This window comes from Mytilus edulis, chromosome 11 (genome assembly GCF_963676685.1).
Source record: "Mytilus edulis chromosome 11, xbMytEdul2.2, whole genome shotgun sequence".
NCBI lineage: Eukaryota > Metazoa > Mollusca > Bivalvia > Mytilida > Mytilidae > Mytilus > Mytilus edulis.
Genome location: NC_092354.1, coordinates 74,179,812 through 74,201,043, shown reverse-complemented (window position 1 = coordinate 74,201,043; position 21,232 = coordinate 74,179,812). Strand labels below are relative to the sequence as shown.

The following is a 21,232-nucleotide window of genomic DNA, read 5'->3' as shown; positions in this document are numbered from 1 at the left end:
GCAGATAATTGCTTTGAACTAGCTTTAAGAAACCCCAACTACTTTAATGTCGGTATTTTGTGTATTACATCGTTACACTATTTGTTTTACGTTGTTACCACCAGTCTGAGTACATGGTAGGGATGATTTAGTGCTCAACACCGTGTATTTTCATAAGGTAACTTTGGTCGTCTGTAAAGGACGGGGGGTGGGGGGTCGCGATTGTTTGACAATACTAAACCAAATAATGAGATGGTTTATACTCCTTATATTACTTTGTGTTTCTATACAAAAATTTGGAAACTTGAGGTTACAAAGTTACACAAGCTTATACACGGGTTAAAAGCGAAGATGAAATTTGATGAGTTGACTTCATATGATGGTTATTTTCTTATATGCAATGTTATTTGAATACTAATAAATCAAAGCGCTGTAAGCGCTGAAGGCAGTTAATTAAAAACCAAGGCGAACGTAATTATGAAAACTGTGGCAATGTTGCTTCAACATTAAACATTCATATATTGTACATTTATTTATCAAATGAATTAATTATTAAGGCAAATAATTCACTTGTTATCAAGGTTTTCAAGAGCAATGCATATATCAATGTATATTTTAATGGTGAGTCTGCAGTGGTACAAGTTTGCGATGATTGCAATTGTTCTAGTTTGTAGTAAACGTTGGTATTAGTTGACTGTTAGTAGTACTAATTGACTTAGTACGAACTTGTAATAGTATGAATGGACTTGTTTCCCTGGAAAGAAAACTGAGTTTGACTTCTATAGTACAAAAGTTATTATGGTTATGATGCACAAACCAGACAAGACTACAGGGATCAGAAGTGAGGTCTGACTGACCTACCTATAGTAAATGTAAATGATTTGTTATATTGTCCCAAACATGTATATATATGGTTTAGCATGTTTAGGGTGGGGGGATCTCGAAGGTTTTTAAGTTCTCGAACAGGAGGGGGTAGGGTGACCACAGGGACTCCCCCTATATTTCATTTGATTAGTTATATTGTCCCATACATGAATAAATATTGTTTAGGTGTTGGAATCTCGACCGTTTCTAAGTTCTCAAATATGAGGGGGTGGGGTGACCCAAGGAACTCCCCTTTATATTTCATTTGATTTATTATATTGTCCCATACATGAATATAAATAAAGTTTAGGTGTGGGATGGGGATCCCATTCTTTTCCAAGTTATCAAACAGGACGGGGTAGGGTGACAACAGGGACTCCCCCTTTATTTTATTTGATTTGTTATATAGTAAAATACATGAGTATGTATAGTTTAGGGGTTGGGATCGCAACAATTTCAAAGTTCTCAAACGTGAAGGTGTGGGGCGACTCCAGGGACACACCCTATATTTCATTTGGTTTTTTATATTGTCCCATACTTGAATATATATGGTGAGGGGTGAGGATCTTGACCGTTTAAACGTTCCCACCAGGAGGAGGTGGGTGACCTAAGGGACTGCCCTATATTTCATTTGATTAGCTATAATGCCCCATACATGAATATATATGGTTTAGGGTTGGGATCTCAAAAATATGGTTTACGGGTGGGAATCTCGACTGTTCCAAGTTCCCAAACATTGGGAAGGGGGTAGGGTTGTATCCAGGGACACACCCTATTTTTCATTTGGTTTTTTATATTATCCCATACTTGAATATATATGGTGAGGGGTGAGGATCTTGACCGTTTAAACGTTCCCACCAGGAGGAGGTGGGTGACCTAAGGGACTGCCCTATATTTCATTTGATTAGCTATAATGCCCCATACATGAATATATATGGTTTAGGGTTGGGATCTCGCCCGTTTCTAAGTTCTCAGACAGGAGGGGGTGACTACAGGGACTTCCCCTATATTTGATTTGATTTATTATATTGTCCAATACTTGAATATATATGGTTAAGGGGTAGGGATCTCAACCATTTTAGAGTTCCCAAACAGGAGGTGGGGTGACCCCAGGAACTCCCACTATATTTCATTTGATTAGTTATATTGTCCCATACATGAATAAATATGGTTTACGGGTGGGAATCTCGACTGTTCCCAAACATTGGGAAGGGGGTAGGGTTGTCTCCAGGGACTCCCCCTTTTTTCTTTGATATGTTATATTGTCCCATTACTGAAGACCATATGTGTCTATCACTTACTGTTTTTTATAATAATACTCATTTCAAAAATTTGAAAAAATGGGTTCTACAGTAAATACTTCCTTCTTTAGGCCCCTTGAAATACCCCCAAATGGGCCCAAATGCACAAACGAAAGATTTATGGCTCCGCTAGACACGTTATTCTAACATTCTATGAAACCCTAAGAAATCTGACAAAAGTCTATATTGTCTTCTCAGACGATCCAATTTGTCTCGGGGACGAGTTGTTCCCATGCATTAAAACATTCCATTAAGGTCTACTTGGTCGATTTGATCCGGAGTTTTTTTCATTTTTAAGAAAGTGTAAACACCTTATGTTAATGCATTACTTGATAAGCTTATTTATGTGAAAAAAGGAGTAATTTAAAAGAATGAAATTCAAATGGGAATACACTTTTCATTTACACTCATCTTAAAGAAAAATAAATCATGATTAACAGTAATTACCTTTCTATCATCAGAATCTTCCAAATTTAAAACATACGAAAATGTCGTCTCCTACTTTGAAATTGCCGCCAACAGTACTAGTTTTACTTATTTAAAGACTACTGACGTAGTTGTTCTACGTATTGACAACAAACAAAATTCCTACGACTTTTACAATTGGGAAACTACTTTCTTTAGAGATTTTCGGCGATAATAAACTATATAAGGATTCTAATGAGTACTACTTCCTTTTGGGTGATTCGACGATCATTTAAGGTTTTTCTGGTCATATTTTTTTTGTAAACCAGGATTAAAAGTATGAAAAAAGTGTTCAATTAGTTATAAATAACATAGTAGCCAACTAGATAATAACAATGGCACGTATTTCACCATTTATTGGGTAGAACACAAAATAGGGACGACAGATACCAAAGAGACAGTCAAACTCTAAAAAAATCTAAAACAAACTGACAACGCCATGGCTAAAAATGAAAAAGACAAACAAACAACAGCACACATGACACCACATAGAAAACTAAAGAATAAACAACACGAACCCCACAAAAAAACTAGGGGCGATCTCAGGTGCTCCGGAAGGGTAAGCAGATCCTGCTCTATGTGACACCCGTCGTGTTGCTTATGTGATAACAAATCCTGTTAATAGTCTAATCAAATATTCTGTGCTCGCATAATGCAGCTTAACTGCATAAAAACATTGCATATATGTGTTTTATTCCGAAACATACATTATGGGACAAATTGATAAATTCATACCAAACAAAGCACATTTGATGTATATATGAATCAATACTCTGAATTGTATTAAATACACTTTTTTAATTGATGCTACCGGCTGCATTTAATGAACTTTGATCTCGATCTCGATAAACACATTTTATTTCTAGATATTTTATCCAAGATAAGATTTATATCCAAAAAAGCTTTTTAGATTTTACATAATTGATTAGATGTCTAATTTAAATCTTTTGTTTACAAAATTTTTACATTTAACAATTAGATCGTTGTTTCCGATTATTGCATAATGGCATTCCCAAGCAATACAGTGAGGTATCTGCTTACCATTTGAAGCAACTGAAATCATTACGAATTTTTGCTGGGTTTGTGTTGTCTCAAGTTTGCAAGTTTTCAATTGATGCGTAGTAATCATGCAATGCAATTTCGAAACACAGATGCACATTGAGATTCGGATAACAAGGTCTGGGGTCCGAATATCTGTTTAGACAATATCATAATTAAGTAGTCTGCAAAAACCCGGCTCAGTATGTCGGACTAGTACAAAGTTAGGTTCATATTCATATCGCATCAATAATTTCTTATCCTGAACATGTATATAATTTACCACTATGTGTTAAACAGTCATCAAACATCACCAGCATTACATAAATGAAGTTATGGTATCATCCGTTCAACTGAAATTCAAAGTTCTATTGACAATTTAAACATAATACAACACAAATAGAACCATGCATCAATAACATCATCGCGGAGAACACATGCCAAAGATAAATCAATACTAATTAAAACTTCCAAAATGATTTAAATGTGTGATTTGCTTAGTGATGACTTTAAATATTTTCCGCTTTCTTAGAAATTCTAATCAAACACACTGAATTAATGCCAGGATCTGTGACATTTCCATACACATCGTTTGTGGTAACGGCATAGCAAAGATATAATGGCACACACATTATTCACCGACTTATCAACTAAAAAATGTATTCAAGATTGAAAGGATAAAAACACATTTACTTGATATATCTATACTAAAAGCTGATCAAATTAATGACGATTTCCCATAAGTATTATTACAGCTTCATAGATAAATAATCATTCTGATGGTATAGGAAATTCCATTTGACAAATCTTTTATTTGTTTCGTTAATATTAAAATTCTATTTTGGGTATGTCGTTTCAATGAAAGTCAATGAAATATGATTTGAAGATTAATCTCAAAACCAAACATTTTCCAAATGGAATAAATGCAACGCATGTAACACATTGCTAAAACATAATAAGTTCAACGTAATCGTGTATAACGTTGATATTGACGTTAAATACGTAAGTTACACGTAATAAAATATCAATGCTGTGGAACCGACGTCTTAACATCAAATTACTAGTAACACGAGTATTATCTTAATAGATTAATAGACGACTCCGGGTGCGGGAATTTCTCGCTACATTAAAGACCTGTTGGTGACCCTCTGCTGTTGCTGTTTTTTATTTGGTCGGGTTGTTGTCTCTTTGACACATTCCCCATTTCCATTCTCAATTTTATTAATGTTAATATAACAAAAAAGAACATATTGAAATTGTGTAAAAATAACAGAAAAACATTGAACAGTTAAAATTTGTCTTCAAAAAGTGGCCATCAATTTGGAGCATTGATGTCAGTTATACATATATCCGTCTTATCTTTGCTTATATCACGATAACAAGTTTTTCTTTTTGCTTGTTTGGGTCCCCAATGTTAATAACGTATATATTATAAGAAATAAAATTGAGAAAAAAAGGCAAAGCAAAGTCAATCAATCTTAATTAGCACATTGATTTTTCTTCTTAATTTAAAAGATTGTTGTAACGTAGTTTAGTTTTGTACTTTTAGCACCAGTGCCAATCAAGCACGTTCTAGATATACATATGTATAGACGTTGACTATATATAGAACCAAACACATTATAAACGTAGGAGCTGTTTTTTTTTTTAAACAAAACACTTAATTGGTATAGATTGACACCAAACGTAAAACCAGCTGTTAAATTAAATACCTGTTCATTATTTTAAAAGAAAAACATTACTGATATATTTATAGTCATGGGAGATCCAATTTCTAATGTTATCATGTAGAGAATTAATATAGCTTTCTCAGGAAACGTGTACAAACAATTATGATGGCATACGGATTTCTTAAGTCATAAAAGCTTTGAATTGCCTAAGTCTCAATTCAATAATTCATTTTAAAATGGAATGGCCATTATAATCTAATGATTTTGTGTTATAGAAAGTTATCAACTAAAATTAGCAACATGCATAAACGGTATAAAAACAACTAATTTAAAAACACAGTAGCATAATACTTAACATGGTTAAGGTCACTGACCTTGCTAAATATAATATTAAAGTGCTGAAACAATTAATTTCTATTTGCTTTTAATCCAAGAAGTACAGTTTGGATCAGTTATAATCCCTCATTTAAACATCCGAAATAAGCTTTCACGTCATATAACGATTCTAAACATGAGTCAAACTGTCCGCACTGGTTTAGAAAAGAACTGTACAAAAACATTTCTACATGAACAAATGTAAGTAGAACTGGTATGTACAGTTTAAGAATATCACTTCCAAAATCTATACATTATGAAACTGTATAGCACAACTGTCAGAATGTATCTTGAGGTAGAACATTTATAATTTATTCGTTTGATGTGATTGAGCTTTTGTTTCGACATTTGATTGTGGAATTTCCGTTTTGAATTTTCCTCGGAGTGTGGTATTTTTGTTATTTCACTTTTTTCTTAAATATGTTAATAACATAAACAGTAAAGAACGATTCGAGTAAAACGAGAGGAAGAATATAAATGAATAAAGTAATCATTTAATGAAATACATTATACATGTATGAATATATAGATCTGTCCTACACTACACTTTTATCTATTCTATGGTAGAACTTTTAGAATTAGTTCAAACTTGGTATATACATGTATATAATAGAACTGTGGTATATACTTGTATATAATAGAACTGTAAGAATCAGATCAAAAGTGCTATTGGGTAAAACTGTCTAAAACTATTTTGTCATAGAATAGATGTTAAGAAAACTGTTCTAAACCTCTTTTCTTGTTTGGTAAAGGTTACAACTGGTCCAAATATATATAAATTAACTTATAATTTAAATATATCTTCACCGAAATGCAAATACATAGTTAAAATGGCATTTTGATAGGAAGACAACAATCACATTGTGTTTCAAAATGAATTAAACCCAAAACTAATTTTACGATTGGTCTTGGTCAAAAGTTAATATATCGAAATGTAATTGTTGAAGCACTTTGGTGACGATTTTTTTTCTGTCGACCGTTGAACATCTTAAAAAATTCCAAAAGACCACTGTGTGCCTGTGGCGTAAATCCTTATCATATTCTAATGAATAAAATATGTTTGAAAGCGAAGCCATTTTGTCTTTGTACAATTACTATATAGTCATTTGTTTGACTGTAACGTGCTAAAAGCATCAGTGAAGTCAAATGTCTGCGTCCATTTAATATACGTATTTTTTTTTTAAATAAGAAAAATTCATTACTTAAACTTATTTTGTGTATAAACGCCATATGTAAATTACGGCGGTTGGTCACTGGTTGATAGAAATGTAGAAGATTCCAACTAATTATTTAGACTAAAATTTGACAACGAGATGACAATACCATGGCTAATTAAAACAATAATGACGACTAATCGACAAACACTAAATTTGATATCAAATTGCATGTAGTCGAATAATTTCTGAATGTTATCCATCATGAAAGATACATAAGCCATACGCATACATAGTTTTATGGCATATCTAAGAATGATAAATGCTAACGATCCCAGGTTGAAATATCGAATAGACAGACGACATTCACGATTCCTTTATGAACAAGAACATGATAATATTAATGAAACTCATACAATAAACCGTAGCGATGGTGCAAGTCTAAATAATAATAGACCACTTTCGAGTTCATCCGTCACCGAAAAAAACTCGTCAATTATACGCGCCTTTATGACGTCATTTACCAGATAGAGGGGGTCGCCTGTATCCCTGCACTATTTACGTTCACCAAGTGTCTTAGTGATCGTCATTGTGCAGGATAAACTAGAAATAATGGTTGTTCTGTAGGTACTTAATGGCAATTCCCTAATGACAGCAATGCTGATTGTCAACTTTGAGAATTCAATTTGCCGAATAATTCGTACAATATAGAATTATAGTTTTCCAACCACTCGCTCAACATTGGAATGGAAGTGACGACGCCCCTAAACGCACAAAAGACGTTCACTAAAACCAGAGTTTTTGACGGAAATGCATCGAACTCGAAAGTTTTCTATTGTATTACGATAACTTCTTGTACTTACATCATTAGGCTGTCGAAATCCAATCAAGCGTTTAGGCATGAGGTAAATGTTTAAATATCTGACATAGATTTGCAAATAGTATGAACAATTTGAAAAAAAAAAACATTATAGTTATTTTTTGTAATCTACGTACATATTGTACAGTGATTATCGTCATTTCTAATTTTGTTTAGTTACCATTGTAATTATGTTCATTATAACTAAAACTTACAGTATCTATAACAATTATTATATTGTTGCATTTTGAGATGCGTACGCTGATTATTATCAGTGTTTGTTGTACACTGAATCGACAAAAGAATTTTTTCATCGATGCATTCGGTACTGTTATTTCAAAAACAAACTACATACTACGTTATCAAGCTCTGGATTTGTTTATGGTTATGAAATAATCAAAATGTAAAATCACAAAAATACTGAACTCCGAGGACAATCCAAAACGGAAATTCCCCAATCTAAAGGCAAAATCCAAAGCTCAAACACATCACAAGAATGAATGACAACTGTCATTACTGACTTGATACAGGCATTTTTATTTGTAGAAAATCGTTGATCGATCCCGGTTGTATAGCTATATAAACCTCTCACTTGTAAGACAGTTGCATCAAATTCCATTATATTGACAACGATGCGTGAAAAAAACAAACAGACATAAGACGTAAAAATGTCAAAAATAGGGGTATAGCAATATATACTAAATTTCAACATACCTTAAATAAGTTAACTTTGAAAAATCATAAAGTTTCGAGGATACTTCATCTTTTTTCCTGTTACTTCCTTTCCTTCGGAACGAAAATCGGTTAACAGAAATTCTATCCATTATCTAAGTTCAATATAAAATTAAGTATCACTGCGATTGCATTGCAACTTATTTCAAACGAGATTCAAGTCAGTCCATAGGGACGTCGTGTCTAATAAGAAATAAAACAACTGTTGCGTAATAATCCACAAATTAGTTACTTACGAGCAGGACAAAAGTCCAACTACTACCCATCAGACACTTCAGATTTTATTATCTAAATTAAATAGCAATCGCGCATTACCTGTCAGGGTGATAATGCATTAGTTGACAGTTCAATATTACATTTATTAACGGTCAATAATATAGTTATTGACCGTCAGCATTATTCCTGAGGAAAGGACGTTATGTTGTAAAATTGCAATCTTTACTTTTTATTACTTTGTAAGATGAAATTGGTTTTCGACAGTGCAAATACGTAATATCAGTAATGTCAAAGGTATTATTTGTTTTATTATTAACTCTTTATATTATAACAATAGAAAACAAAATCAGGGCAATTGAGTCAATAATCCTTAAATAAAGTAAAGAATTTTTCATTAAACTTTACAAAAGCCATATATGACAGCTCAACATAGAACTACATTAATACAAGATATCAATATTCGTTTTAAACAAAATAATTAAACCAACGTACAGTACATTCTTGTAAAACTTGCATAATACCTGAATGCACTGTACAAAAGGAAAATGGTAAATTTCATCAAGGAAAAGGTCGAGCATTTTGTTTCACATCATTTTTTTTTCAAATTCCAAAATGGATTAACGCCTATTTTGACAATGTCTTCAACTTTATTTTAAAATAAACTGTAAGTTCAGATCTTAGACATTTGGCAGCATGCAACACGTACACATTCATTCTTTTTAAACGGTATATAATTCAGTCTTTCATTTATTTGCTTTTAGTCTATCTATTGTGTACAAAATTGCACTAAGAAAACATCAACTTGTGAAGATAATGCACAATTAACTAGACTTCCATTAGATGTTTTTTTCTTAACTTCAAGAATCATGATACGGTGCTGAATCCATGATGACGATTGATGTCGTAAATGTCTACATAAAAATAAACAGTATGAGCAAACTCTAATGACGAGGAATGCTAACAAATACAATGACAAACAAGCAGTGAGTATCGGCATATCATAATAAGATTTTTAAACAAAACATATATAGACTTAGTGTAATTGGGATGCAAAACTTTTTCTTTTGACCTGATCCTTAAGACGGGAATTGACAACATTATTTTGAAGTTGGGAATTTGTCAAAGACACATCGACCCGACCAAATAGCAGAAACAGCCGATTTGCCACCAACGAGTCTCGAACACAGCGAGAAAACAGCGCACCCGGAGGCGAGATTATAATAGCTGGCCCAAACCAAAATATATACCAATTGTGTTCCGAAATAAGCGACTAACTGATTATCATCCTTCATGGGTTCCTTTCACTTCTAGATCTTCCACATTGCGTTAGATCTTTAAGCAAACTATAATAAAGCCATCGAACATAAGACAGTAATTGAGTGAAGTTTGAAGAAACGAAAGTGTTCCTTGCAATATATCATCTGCTGATCCCTCAGAAAAGGCTCATAAGGAACTCTGTAAGTATGACTTTGTGTTCATATCCACTGCACACACGGACAACTAATTGTAATTCACAGATAAAACCACATTATATGCCCAACACTATTGATCCTGATCGCACAAGCTGGCAACTAATTCAAAAATTTACCTTACAGCAACAACTTTTATTGTCAATGTTTTCTATGTGATCTGTTAATACTTGCATGTTTAAAGACTTTGATTAACGTGCTGACTAACAAGTTATATATTGTTTATTTGAACAATAAAGCCAGTATTAGAAAGGAAACATCCGGAGAGCCGACTAATATAGACAGAAGATGTGGTATGATTGCCAATGAGACAAATCTATAACGGACACCAAATGACATCAAAGTTAACAATAATATATATGCCATCATACATCTTTCAACAACGAACCAACCTAATACCACATAGTCAGGTACAAACAGACGAGAAATGCCAACCAAATTTAAAAAAAAACAAACTAACGGCCTGATGCATGAATACAACTATAAACGAAAATCAAATATGACATACAGGAACAGTAAAATATGTTCGCTGGCGCAAAACCCAACCCCTAAGTTGGGACAGAATTGGAACAGGACAACATAAGAGCAAACTTTACAAATCATTTGAAAAAGTTTTAACTCATCAGATCGATACAATGCAGACACACAACTAACAAAAACACAAAAGTTACTAAGTAGAGATCTGAGAGTACTTCCAGTTACTTGCAACTAGTTTAAAGCAAAAGACAACGAACAGAGAAAAGTCATCTAAAGTGATAAACACATGTATCACAGCATTTCATATGGAGTAATCCATGTTAAAAGAAGTATACACACAAACCTGATGGAGCGTAATATTCCTATTTTAACTAAAGTTGAATGATGAATTTCTTTTCTAGTACGTCTTTTCCGTGATAGAATTCTATTCATAACTACAAAGCTTTTTTAACCCTCAAAGTGTATGGACTGGAAAAACACAAACAATTTTTTTAGACTGCAATATTTATCCTGTCTGTCTTCCAAGAGGGTATAGATGCACAAGGCTAACCGAATCATAATGTTTCCTCCCTTAAGAGTATCTCAGTCAAGACTTGATAATTAACAAAGAAACGAAAGAAAAACCATGATACTAGAAGTAATGAAATGACAAAAGGATATATTCATCTTTATACTATGAAAGTCAGCCATATAGCTTATTGAAAACAATAATATCTTAGGAAGATGCTGATTCAATGCACAATGAGTGTCAAAAATTGAATAAAACAGACATATGTGTTCGTTTGTAATCAAATAAAGAACACAAAGAGAATGAAAATTGTAGTATGATTGAACATCAAATAATAATGTCTTAGTCATACAATAAAGCGTTGTGGCTTGTAAGATAAGAAGGTCTATAGCAACGTATTTCTATTACGGAAAATGAATGTAGAAGGCAAGAATTCGTCGGCCTCCCACACAGATCTGGATAGCTAGAATAAATTTGCAAAATCCAAGACACAAATTTGTTTTTTAGTGATACTCAGGGTGAACATCAATTATAAATAGAATAATGAGGAACGATAGGGATGAACCAATTTGAAAATTGATGTAGTCAACTCCCGGAGGATTTGCATATTTAAAAAAGAGAACTTAATTAAACCTTTCATACATTGACTTATAACGGTTTACTTTTATAAATTGTCACTTGGATGGAAGGTTGTGTCATTGGCACTTAAACAACATCTTCTTATATCTGCATTTGAAAGATCATTATATGCATTGTATATAATTGACATATTACTTATTGCATCTGAAAAACAGAATCAAACTAAGTGTAGGTTATGAACAATGAACTGATCTCAAGTTGAGTTAACACACGAACCAAAAAAAAAATAATAAAGATCTGCAAGCACGAAAAGAAGTGAAATAAAAGTGCAATCATTTTCGTACACAAGTAAGGCTTGATCGTGTCAAAAACAAAAGTAGACTCGTCCACTAGTCAGATGGTGCTATCCGTTTCTTCATTTGTCATGCATTCCCGTATTTGATATTGAAATGGACAAACTATATGTCAATCTATGAAAGAAGAATACATCTTGCTCTGAACGTGGCATTTTTCACGTTTGCACGAGTTCATTTCATCATCTATTCATCATTAAAATGATAAATCTTACGGAATTATGACAAAAAGGAAATCAAACCTTTTGTTATGTAACTTTAACACAGGTTTCATTCCGCAAATTATCTGCGCAACAAAATTTGTTTTCAATTAAAACAAATAATACGATATAAGATTACATTGTTTTACCGTGTGTAGTCTTCTTACGATTATTGTATGAATGAACGATAATTTTATGAAAGAACAAGAACAAGAACAACCTGATCTCTTTAAAAAACAAAACGACCGTTTGCGTAGGATTGATATTGCAGACAAATTTTCAATATTAAATCAACAACTGACTTCGAATGGATATATTTGTCTGCAATGATGAAAGGTTTTTGACTATTAAACATTGCGATAAACAATATGGTAGCATTACCAAACGTATTGCAACTTAAAGTGTAACGACATTGAAAAGGTGTTCAAATTGTTTAAAGGAGGGGCAACAAAGTACCAAAATAGTTATCGAAGGTTTAAGGATTGTAATTTAAAACGCCAGACGCACGTTTCGACTACATAAGACTCATCAGTGACGCTCAAATCAAAATAGTTATAAAGCCAAACAATTACAGAGGTGAAGAGCATTGAGGGTCCATAATTCCAAACAAATATGTGCCAAAAAACCTGGAATAATTTTAATTGGTCCTGACACGTTAGTAATTATCTGAGCTGCAATTTTTCGAAACAAAAATGTATTTTAACAATACCTTATATAGCAGTCCGTTGAGAATGATGACGATCTCAAGGTACAATTTGGTTTATCCAATGAATTCTTACTCCGACCAAACACTCGCTTCATCCTTCCTTACCCGAAGTACACAACTTACTTTGAGAAATCAATACGCAGAAATAAATTCACACTATTCTGCTCAATATTTCTAGGAGTGTTTAGTAAATTGCAAAATACAGTTTAAACTTCGTTATTAATTTAAACTGAATGTTTAAACAGCAGCAAATGAAAATGTATAACGATAGTCTCATGAGAAAAGACATTGTGTATAATTGTGACAAAAGCCGTCATGCCTGAATGCTTTGAGATGATAAAACCTGTTGATGACAAAGATTTATAAGTAATTATTTATTTCCCATGAGTATACAAAATAAACTGCGCTTAAACAAACATGACAAAACCGTAACTTGTCCAAATCAAATATGGTTAACAAGGTTTCTCACAAATATAACAAGATGTCAACTAACAGGCAACATATGAATAAACTTTAGATTAACGTGATGTTCCGTTTTGCATGAATTGCATGTACGGAATAATAATATTGCGAGTGAAAACACGTAATTCATCCTTATAGATATAAGAGGATGTGGTATGAGTGTTCATGAGACAACTCCCAATCCAAGTCATTACATTGTTATGCTATTGTAATTATTATATTTATTTATGTTGGCCTAATTTGTGTTGTGTGGCCTGATAGTTGTTTACAAAATAATTTTATAACTGTGCAGTTTAGAAATCACAGGAAAAATCACAGAATGATGGGAACTTTCCATTTGACTTACATAATGATTCCAGAATGATCCTGATAAAAGATGCGTAATTTAAACCTCTACATTTTACTAAAAACTTCCGATGTAACTGTCTAGGACGTTCCATTTCTCGAGTCTTCTAGAAATTTCCGTGACAACTATATATATATAGACACTAAATTTAAACTCTCAGACTTATACATCGATAGACATTAGTATTCACAGCATTTGGATTGACACTTTTACTCTACAAACAACATCATACTAGATTGTGACCTTAGTAGTGGACTTAATATTCAGATTGGATTCCGAGAAGATTTCCGGATACAGATAAAGATAACAGATTGGACTCATATTTTGACAGTTAAGTTGACAGTAATATTTGTGTTATACTTTTTGTAAACTTTTATATAAAAAATCTTGTTAAATTTTATTATTGATTTGTGTCTTTTGTTGGCTACAATTTAAAGGCGATTTCTGGCCGTAACAACATGTAAACGTAAACCATTAAAGGTCAAAGTACGGTCTTCAGCACGGAGCCTTGGCGCACACCGAACAGCAAGATAGTAAAGGCCCCCAACAATGACTAGTGTAAAACCATACAGGAATCGTCATGGATAGTAATATTTGAGATGAAAGTCAGAAAAGGTTTCCAGTTATTTGGGTTATTTTCTCATGGAACGGCGAGCACCAAAACTAGATCAAGATAATGATTTGTAGTACTTTGTACCATGTAAATAAATAAAAAGATATGTGGTGTAATTACCAAGAGACATCAATCCACCAGATTTGATATAACGTGGATGTTATCAATCATAGGCCACGGTATAACTTCAACAATAAGCAAAGGCAAACAGTAGAGTCAGCTATGAAAGACCAAGGCAAGAAAAAAGTGTGAAACGATACAATTGAAAGGTCGAGCGGGCTGATACATGATAAACAATAAACGATAAACTAAAAACTAATACGACAGACCGTATCAGACGACGACCAATGAATTACAGGCTCCATTTTATACACCTTATAGACAATATCATATTAAAGAATGTTAGCCTTATTGAGGTCAATGCAAGTTTTAAACTTGTTGTATGAACGTACTTAGTCTACAGTATTTCAAAATAGGACGTCACGTGTTAACCAAACCTAAATAATAAAAACTGGATTCCAATTGGCTTAAATCATTTATAACATTATATCTGAATTACTGAATTTATAAAAAAAAAAGTTTATATTCAGAGTACTCTGTCAGTAAATTTTCATCTTAGCAATTCAAACATGAATTGTTTATTGACGAGTTACAGCTTTTGAGTTAAGTGATTTTATAATTCGATTCGTGTGATACTATCACATGTATATTCACGACCATAACATTTTAATGATATCTGATTTAGACCTAGTTTTGTTCAAAGCCGACCCAGAGGTTAAACTCTTTGTTTACTCTTGTAGCACATAAGGTAACAGTACACATGGAAACGTAAACCATCTAAGACACAGCATTTGGACGCCAGGCCGACGTCTAAAAACTCCACGATGAGCTAAGATGCATCTACCAGATATCGTAAACATTTAGGTTTGAAACAGCCGCGGATTTAAACCTCCGAGCTCGAAATAAAGGCAAGGACGCTATCACTGAAGCAGTTATGAAATAAAGAAGCACATGTAAATTTTAAATACCTGATATGTTTTACTGGTGTCTCTACTGAACTTCCAGTCGACTCTTCTATTCTGTAAATTGATCGAGATCGCCGAATAAACATCCGGTTCATGGACCCAGAAAGTATTCCAAACCAACTCACATTATTCATGTCTAATATGCACAGATTAAATGCAAAATAATGGCATACCACTTATCATATTTGTTACATTAGTGAATACAACACAAGTTTATATCTTTAATCCTTTTATTCATAGGAAATATTGAATATACATGATCATGTCTTATGTCTTTTACTCGTTACATTGGCGAATACAACACAAGTTTATATCTTTAATCCTTTTATTCATAGGAAATATTGAATATACAGGACCATGTCTTATATCTTATATAAGAGATATAATTTCATATTCTCGATTTTTTTCAATTTCGTTTCAGGGCAATGTGCTATAATATTTTCATCATCGTGCATCGGCTTACCTGTATGACTGCTTATGAATATCGTTAATATTCTCTTCAGCATCCCTTGGTGATATGTTTAATGTCTATTCAAATCATTCCCATAAAATCAATGCAATTTTTTTCATCAAATTATATTGAAGCTGAAGTCAAAATTAATGATATCTTCAAATAATCTTTTCATAAGGTAAAGTCGAGGACAATCAATGAAAATTTCCTTGCAGCACTAAGTGAATGGATACACCTAATGTATAGCACGTTGGTAAACCAAGAGTTCCAAAATGGTGAAGTTGAAATCATCTCTTCGTCAATTTTACGGACGCAATCACGAGTTGGTTGACCGTTATGGAATAACCGTTTCACAAATGATATCGGATATGTTCCTTACGTCGTAACTACAATCCCCTTCCCTTTCATGAATGTGACCTACCGAATTAGACTATTGTACCGGATTTGTAATCACATAAGCAACACGACGGGTGCCATATTGTGGAGCAGGATCTACTTACCCTTCCGGAGCACCTGAGATCACCCCTAGTTTTTGGTGGGGTTCGTGTTATTTATTCTTTAGTTTTCTATGTTGTGTCATGTGTACTATTGTTTTTTCTGTTTGTCTTTTTCATTTTTAGCCATGGCGTTGTCAGTTTGTTTTAGATTTATGAGTTTGACTGTCCCTTTGGTATCTTTCGTCCCTCTTTTGGTAAATGATTACATGTATATCATGTTTGTTTATCAATTTGATGGAATAAATATAAGTGATAAAAAAAAAAAGCAATAAAAAAAAAATTAAAGCTGACATTCATGATAACAAAATTAAAAAAACAGCGTTCCAATGTCCCCTGTCGAGATCAGGGGCATTAACCAATTTGTTTTCCCATAAATATTCTTTCATACATGTAGGCGAGTTGTCGCATACATTTCAATTTGTAGTTATATATTTCCAAGGGCATTACTTCAGTAAAAGCAGATAATTGGCAGCTAAACGAACTCGTCAAACACTTTGAATACATAAATCGTTAACATCTATTCCATTAACAACGGACAGGCGATATAATCTGGCGAGCGCTTATAATGCGACTTTTCATAAACAATGTACATGTAGTGTTATTTCCAATGGAGAAGACTCCCGTGCAAATCGTGTATTGGCTCTTTTTATCAAATAAGCCCGAAACTTTGCTAAAATGAATCTTGGACACAAATTTCCGATTGAACATTTCTAAATAAAAAGCTCTTTTTTTACTGGATCGTATCAAGACAGTATATAAAAAGAATATAATACTTCACATTAATGAGGGTCTTTTTGACGGTATTGGGGAGTGGTCTTTCATTTATTTTTTTATTTTCATATCATTTTGACCATCATTATCTATTTTCGTTATATTCCATAAAACCAGTATTCTCTCTTATTTATTTTCCCCTTTCCTTTATATTATTTTGCCAATTACTATATACTGTGTTTTTAAAATTCTTTAATCAGTAAACCCCACCAAAAACGTCCTTATGCATGTTAAATAAGGAGGAGTGACATTCTGATAGAAACATGCATGTTAAGGAGGAGTGACATTCTGATAGAAACATGCATGTAGTTCGAGTATTCAATAGTTAAGCTCAACAGTCAAGATTTTCTAGTAAGACCTATATTGCCAATGGTATAAACAACTGAGGTAAAACTAGAACCTACGTTGACCTTCAATGGAATTTGAACATTTACTGTTAAGATATCAATTTTGGGCGAATATGAAAATTAGATGAGTAAATAAATGACCACTATGTTATGTTTGTGTAATTATCAATATTATATATTAAACACTATTTTGCTTTGGTCTTGTATGTGGCTCGAAAAATGTTAAGCCTGTACAATGCTCACATGCTTTCACGGTTTAAATTAATGCAATGTTTCAACATGAAAATATCGGTTCCAATTTTTTTTGAACGACTAAACTGTTAAAAAATATCACAATGTTAATTAACAAATGGTATTGCGAAAAGGCTATTTTTTTTTCTAATTTGATTTTATATTTAGACCAAAAGTCCCTTTCATAATTGTTTGTTCCGGATTCGTATGAATACTGAATTAAATAATTCTGCTTTTCTCTTGCATTACATCGACTGTAAAAACCTATATATGAGATCATTACCAAATAGGCTCTTTCTATTTGAACTTTGGTATTTTATTTGTTAAATCTACAATATATCCCTAGGCAATTCTATACAAGAATTATAAAAATATACTTCAGAATAAAATGGCACATCGGTCAAGATGACAGTTACTCGTTTCCCTGCATATCCGTTCTTTATTGATGAATGTAATATGACAAAGAAGATTTTGACATTTGTAATCAATCTTGCGATTGCAATTTCTATCAATCTTCAATTCTTATATATATCTCTTCTTTTGTTGTCAAATATAGCAATTTTATTTGATAAAACAGCTAATCTTTACAGAAAATGTTTTCTATTATCAAAGTACCATTAAGCTAATAAGGTAATGTCCTTCTGATATGTATGCATTCCCTCATGGTTACGTCATCTGACAAACAGTATTGAGTTATGTTGTATAAATGATATTGAGACAACTATAACACAAAGAAATTATAACTTTCCATTTCTAGTAACAGACAGTGTGTCTAATTTTAGACGATGTTTAGCACTATTGTCTCATTGCAGCGATTAGAACACTAAATTATGAGTCTAGGTTCGAGTTGTCGAGCAAATATTCCACTCAGACTAATTGGGTTCCTATCTGGTATGATCGTAAACATTTGAAAATGCAAGAAATCATTTATTTTTTTCAGAAAGAAACATGATAACCTATATGGCCATTATGTATGTTTTTTTTTTAAATCAAGCACAATCCCTCCTGTTAGGGGTTTAGTATCATACAATCATAAAATAAATGAAAAGAACATAACCCGTATCATGCCAACAACTGGTTTTAGAATAAATGTGTTTATTTCCGATGCAATCACCCTATGAGTGAATCAATAGTAATACCAAAATTTGCCATTCTTAATGACCTGAAAACAGTATCGTAACTATATTCCTTCTGAAAAAGGTTGTTTATAAGTTTGGTTAGCTTTTAGAGGTAAATGCCGATATTTTTGTGCTTTGTAAAGAATATTACCGTAAAACATTGGATGTAAAATACCTGAACGTATAAGATGCCTGAATGTTGATCTATAGTTTCGAATGATAGTCTTGTACCGACGATAACTTTATTAAATTAATTTATTAAACAGACGTCTGATACATTCAGTCGAATTCGATTGGCAAAATTCGATTTGACAATATGTAAAAGAAACCAGTTCCACTTCAAGTAAAAGTTAAAACAAGTCCCAAAATGCAGTGAAAAAATGAAGGATTCTAGCTTCATTTACATTTTGCCTGTTGTACTAGTTTTCTTACAACTAATGCATATATATATATATTTCCCGTTTGAATGGTTTTACACTATTAATTTTTGAAGCCCTTTATAGCTTGCTGTTCGGTGTGAACCTCAAGGGTCCACGTCGAAGGCCGTACCTTGACCTATAATGGTTTACTTTTATAAATTGTTACTTCGATGGGGAGTTGTCTCATCAATTTGATGTCCTCCAATTAACAGCAATCCTAGCAAAATAGGTCAAAACAATCAATAATATCGTAGAAAGGCATTAATACTCACATCAGCGGATTCATATACTAAATGCTTGTTTGTATATAGCAATCATTTCATTGAAATATAGTTTTTTTGATAATCTATATTCAAAGCATACCTTAAGATAAACCGTGTCATTAATATATTCATATCTTTAGGAAGAAAGGGTTGTGACAGGCAACCTTGTGACCTTATATGTGACCTTTAAAAAAGTTCAAAACAGCAATTTTAATTTAAATATTTTATTTGCTTTAACATAATTGGTGAATATGTAACCTAATATACAGAAGGTACTTATTGAATCCCCTTACAATGTTCTTAGTGTTCATATATATCATTCTTTTCTTCTGATTATCAAACTGATCATTTTATAAAAATGTTTCATCGGAAATATTGACAGTAATCCTTTCTCAAGTGCTTCTGATTATCACTAATAAATGTAAAATGATACGATCAACTGAAAAATGGTTCCATCAATCTTACAATTTGATATCTATTAATGCTTACTGTTTCTATACAAATTGAAAGAATATAACGAGACGTGCGTTTTATTTATGTTTCTATACCAATAGAACGAATAGAACGGGACGTGCGTTTTATATATGTTTCTATACAAGGACGAAACGTGCGTTATATATATATTTCTATACAAGGACGAGACGCGAGTTTAATGTATGTTTCTATACAAGAACGAGACGTGCGTTTCATATATGTCTCTAAACAAGGACGAGACGTGAGTTTTATATATGTTTCTAAACAAGGACGAGACTTCAGTTTTATATATGTTTCTAAACAAGGACGAGACGTGAGTTCAATGTATGTTTCTATACAAGGACGAGACGTGCGTTTTATATATGTTTCTATACAAGGACGAGACATGCGTTTTATTTATGTTTCTATACAAGGACGAGCCTGACATGCGTTTTATATTTGTTTCTATACAAGGACGAGACATGAGTCTAATGTCAATAAGCAGTAACAAACCAACAACAAAAAGACACAAATATGCATATGACTTAAACTTGTTTATGATATGGAACCGTTTTGTTTATTTGATGCTTGCTCAGGCTTCTATCTATGCTCAAATATTCAAAATTCAAGTTACTTTTTATCCATGGCTTTTATATTAAATCATTGGTCCATGTGCAAATCAGTCATTAATCCTGTTATTAGGATTACATTGTTTAAGCCGCGAAATTCCTTTAGGACGAACACGTTTTTGCTTTGTTATTTTTTTCACAACGAAGAACCAACAGAAAGATTAAACGCATCTATGCGTATTGTATGTTATCTCTAGGGTTTTCAATTCTTTTCATTCCATTTATTCTTTTGTTACCTAAAAGCTTTGCGTGTAACTAGTTTTTTTTTATCAATGATCGTTGGTTAATATTATTATATATCCATTTAGTCTATTCTTGTTTTGCATTGACAGCCTTTTATTTTGCCCAGTATGGTACCAGTCTAAAATTGACAAAGAGAAATAACCTGTTTCAAAGGTATTTTCCAATAAAAAAAAATCAGTTTTATAAGAGGCAAATCGACTATTCAATGCCAACATAAAATGAAAAAAAAATATCATTGAGGGAATATAACTTCTTGTCAGTTGAATTCATAACATAAGTTTTAAGTGTAATACGTATTCTGTCATATTATTTCTACTGGAACAAATATTACAGTATTTGTAACAGTATCTGTTCCTTACGGAATAAAGGGTACATAATATTTGTTCCAACAGGAACAGATATAATGACATTGTTATAAC

The 21,232-nt window shown here is 32.5% G+C and overlaps 1 protein-coding gene across 3 annotated transcripts in view; it reads right to left on the bottom strand.

Moving 5' to 3' along the window:
* LOC139496263 (NAD(P)H-hydrate epimerase-like) overlaps positions 1–21,232 on the bottom strand; it is a 65,523-nt gene that overhangs the window by 37,699 nt on the left and 6,592 nt on the right. Inside the window, exon 1 of one of the 3 annotated variants that reach the window (XR_011657582.1) lies at positions 12,949–13,101. The exons of the other annotated variants lie outside the window; for them this stretch is intronic. The gene's annotated coding sequence lies outside the window, so the exon portion shown is untranslated. Of the gene's footprint in view, positions 1–12,948; positions 13,102–21,232 lie in introns of those variants that run through there. 3 annotated transcript variants of the gene reach the window in all.